The sequence below is a fragment of the Pseudorca crassidens genome, chromosome 14, assembly GCF_039906515.1.
Source record: "Pseudorca crassidens isolate mPseCra1 chromosome 14, mPseCra1.hap1, whole genome shotgun sequence".
NCBI classification, from domain to species: domain Eukaryota; kingdom Metazoa; phylum Chordata; class Mammalia; order Artiodactyla; family Delphinidae; genus Pseudorca; species Pseudorca crassidens.
The window spans coordinates 46,339,934-46,344,411 of record NC_090309.1 but is presented as its reverse complement, the minus strand read 5'-3'; the positions used below and the strand labels follow the sequence as shown (position 1 = coordinate 46,344,411).

The following is a 4,478-nucleotide window of genomic DNA, read 5'->3' as shown; positions in this document are numbered from 1 at the left end:
GACTTGAGATGGACCTGTACTCGGATCCAACAACCGAGAGTATGGTTCTCAAACCTTTGTGTGCATCAATACCACTTGGAAAGTTGTTACTGGGCCCTAACCCCAGTGATTCTGATTCAGGAGGTCTTGAGGTAAGGTCCCCAAATTTGCCTTTCTTTCTTCCTTCCTTCCTTCCTTCCTTCCTTCCTTTCTTTCTTTCTTAGCTAAGTTTTTCATTTGTTCATTTCTTGCATTTGGAGTACTCCTCAATGGCATCCTTAGCCTGAGACTCTTTGCCATAGTCCTTAACCAACATACAACTTCAACCAACCACTTTATTAGGTTTTCCCTCTCAGTGAGTTTTACAGAGGCCTACTCATTCCTCTAGTTTCTTGTTGTCATCTACCTCAATTAAGTTGGTTTGGTGTTAAGCACAAAGGGCCTCCACCAACTTGACACACATAGGCTCATCACAGTTGGATGCAAGCACACAGAGATGGACTTGGCACTTGTCTAAGGCTTTGGCAGCTTTGTGAGTTCCATGTGCTAGGCCATCGTGGATGTAGATGGTCTTCAACACCTCTTGTAAAGCAGTATTAATGTCCATTACACCTCCAGCAGCAATGCCTTCCTTGACCATGGTGGTGGGTTATGGGTGCTGCCAATCTTGAATGCACCCGAGCCTCTGCCTCCACAGTGGTGTCAGGGAAACAAGCAAGCGTTTTCCTTTCTAACAGAATCCTAGATGATTCCTAGCTGATGCTACTGCATCAGGAATCACTAGGACTGCATTTGAGACTGCATTTGAGAATGCAGGACTGCAAATGCAAGACTGCATTTGAGAATCACTAGTGTAGTGGGGAGAAAAATACCAAAGAGGAAAAAGAGCCAAATTAGTATGATTTGTTAGTCCAGGTCCCTCTTGATATCTATTTTTTGAAGGTGTGAAAATTGTAACATTAATTCAAATAACAGCATTTAATTTAACAAAGAGAAAAGGCATAGTTTGTTTAAATAGAGCTAGTTATGGTTTTTGCTCTTTATATCAAACATTTGCAAACATCATTCTCTATCTGAAAAAAGATTTTAGTTTTATTTATTAAAATTTGTGTATGTGAAGGAAATATGTTTTGATTTCATATGACAGTGAAATTAGTAAACAATGATATAAGTAGTCTGCAGATTGCTTTCATCTTGTGTTATTTATTTATTTATTTTTGGCTGTGTTGGGTCTTCATTACTGTGCGAGGGCTTTCTCTAGTTGCGGCAAGTGGGGGCCACTCTTCATCGCGGTGCGCGGGCCTTTCACTATTATGGCCTCTCTTGTTGCGGAGCACAGGCTCCAGACGCGCAGGCTCAGTAATTGTGGCTCACGGGCCTAGCCGCTCCGCGGCATGTGGGATCTTCCCAAACCAGGGCTTGAACCCGTGTCCCCTGCATTGGCAGGCAGATTCTCAACCACTGTGCCACCAGGGAAGCCTCTTGTGTTCTCCCGGATGTTTTGGATAAACTGATTTTTTACCCACTAATTATTGGTCATGTTATCATTCTGCCATTGAATTTTTTGTGCTTGCTGTGTTTTATCTTTACTGTTTTTTTTTTCCTTTTTACAAAGATTATATTGATACTAAGTGAGTTGCCCTCAGATTACTTCCTGAAGAATGGAATCTACAACAATGCTCTTAGAGCAGTGGGATGATGCATTGTGTTTTATTTTTAATGATCATCTTAAAAATCAAAATACAGCTCCTGATGATTAATGATAAAACTGTACTTGTTTTGTGATTGCTTCCCCTCTGGGAGAGGAAATATCAATGCAATACTTTCCTCAAATACAGTTTAAAAATATTGCTTTTATTTTTTTTCTTTCCAGTTTTATAGAGATATAATTGACATATAGCACTGTATAAGCTTAAGGTATTCAGCATAATGATTTGATTTACATATAATACATCATGAAGTTATTATCGCAGTAAGTTTAGTGAACATCCATCATCTCATATAGGTACAAAATTTTAAAAATAGAAAAAATTTTTTTTCTCATGATGAGAACTCAGGATTTAGTTTTTAACAATTTTCATATGTAAGAGGCAGCAGTGTTAATTATCATTGTACATTACATCCCTAGTACTTATTTGTCTTATAACTGGAATTTTGTACCTTTTGACTGCCTTCCTTCCTTCATCCAATTCCGCCTTCCCCACCCTCCACCTCTGCTAACCATAAATCTGATCTCCTTTTTTATGAGTTTGTTAGTTAATTTTTGAAATATGATTGACCTACAACACTATATTAGTTCCTGTTATGCAACAGAATGATTAGATATTTCTACATTTCAAACTCATCACCACAATGTCTAGTTACAATATGTTACTGTACAAAGATATTACATAGTTATTGACTATATTCCCCACACTGTACATTTCATACCCATTACTCATTTATTTTGCAACTGGAAGTTTGTACCTGATAATCTCCCTCACATATTTCTTTTCTGACCCTCCCCTTTGGCAAACACCTGTTTGTTCTCTGTATCTGTAACTCTGTTTATATTTTGTTATGTTTGTTCATTTGTTTTGTTTTTTGAGATTCCACACATAAGTGAAGTCATATGGTATTTGTCTTTGTCTGACTTATCTCACTTAGCATAATAACCCTCTGGCTCCCTCCATGATGTCAAAAATGGCAAGATTTAATTCTTTTTTGTGGCTGAGTAACATTCCATTGTATACACACACACCCCACACACACACACGGACACACACACACACAGATCTTTATCAGTTCACCTATTTATGGGCACCTGTTGACGTTGCTTCCATGTTTTGGCTATTGTAAATAACGCTTCAATGAACATAGGGGTGTATATATCTTTTTTAATTAGTATTTTTGTTTTCTTCAGGTAAATACCCAGGAGTGGTATTGCTGGATTGTATGATAGTTCTATTTTTAATGTTTTGAGGAATCTCCATACTGTTTTCCATAGGGACTGCACCAATTTACATTCCCACCAACAGTGTACAAGGATTCCCTTTTCTCCATATCCTTGCCAATATTTGTTATTTGTGGTCTTTTTGATGATAGCCTTTCTCACAGGAGTGAGATGATATCTCATTATGATTTTTAATTTGCATTTCTCTGATGATTAACAATGTTGAGTGTCTTTTCATGTGCCTGTTGGCCATTTGTATGTCTTCTTTGGAAACGTGTATTCAGATCTTTTGCCCACTTTTAAATAAGGTTGTTTTTTTTACATTGAATTGCATGAGCTATTTATATATTTTGGATATTAACTCCTTATTGGTCATATCATTTGCAAATATTTTCTCCCATTCAGTAGGTTGTCTTTTTGTTTTGTTGATGGTTTCCTTTGCTGTGCCAAAGCTTTAAAGTTTAATTAGGTCCCATTTGTTTATTTTTGCTTTTGTTTCCTTTGCCTTAGGAAACAGATCTGAAAAAATATTGCTATGATTTATGTCAAAGAGTGTTCTGCCTATGTTTTCTTATAGGAATTTTATGGTTTAAGGTCTTACATTTAACTCTTTAATCTATTTTAAATTTATTTTTATGCATGGTGTGAGACAGTAGTCCAGTTTGATTCTTTTCCATGTAGCTATCCAGTTTTACCAGCACCATTTGTTGTTGAAGAGGTTGTCTTTTCTCCATTGTATATTCTTGCCTCCTTTGTCATAGATTAATTGACCATAAGGGTGTTGGTTTATTTCTGGGTTCTTTATTCTGTTCCACTGATCTATGTGTCTGTTTTTGTGCCAATACCACACTGTTCTGATGACTGTAGCTTTGTAGTATACCCTGAAGTCAGACAGTGTAATCCCTCCAGCTCTGTTCTTCCTTCGCAAGATTGTTTTGGCTATTTGGGATCTTTTGTGGCTCCATACAAATTTTGGAATTATTTGTTCTAGTTCTGTGAAAAATGCCATTAGTATTTTGATAGGAATTGCATTGAATCTGTAGATTGCCTTGGATAGTATGGTCATTTTAACAATATTAATTCTTACAATCCATGAGCATAGTATATCTTTCCATTTGTTTGTGTTGTCTTCAGTTTCTTTCATCAGTGCCTTATAGTTTTCTGAGTACATGCCTTTTATATCCTTTGTTAGATTTATTCCTGCGTATTTTATTCTTTTTGATGTGATGGTAAATAAAAATATTGCTTTTAAACAAGATTTTAAAATACCTTACTAGTGACTATAAAACAGTAGGTGAAAAAAAATTTTAAGCCAAAAACTATATATCCCAGTAATTGCCATCAATTTAGAAGGCAATATAATTATTTCGGTTATTCTGTCATTACCTAAAACCAAGATCAACAAACTAGGGCCTGTGGACCAAATGTGTTCCACCAACTGTTTTTGTAAATAAACTTTATTGTGATACAGGTAAGTTCATTCATTTTAGTAGTTGTTTACTATCTGAACCTTTACAGAAAATGTTTACCAACTCCTGGCCTACCATGTAGTTTTGGAGCCCTTATT

The 4,478-nt window shown here is 36.2% G+C and overlaps 1 pseudogene; it reads right to left on the bottom strand.

Annotated features, from left to right (window-relative positions):
* Positions 1-220: 220 nt before the first annotated feature.
* Positions 221-636, bottom strand: LOC137205664 (small ribosomal subunit protein eS12-like; annotated as a pseudogene).
* Between the last annotated feature and the right edge of the window lie 3,842 nt (positions 637-4,478).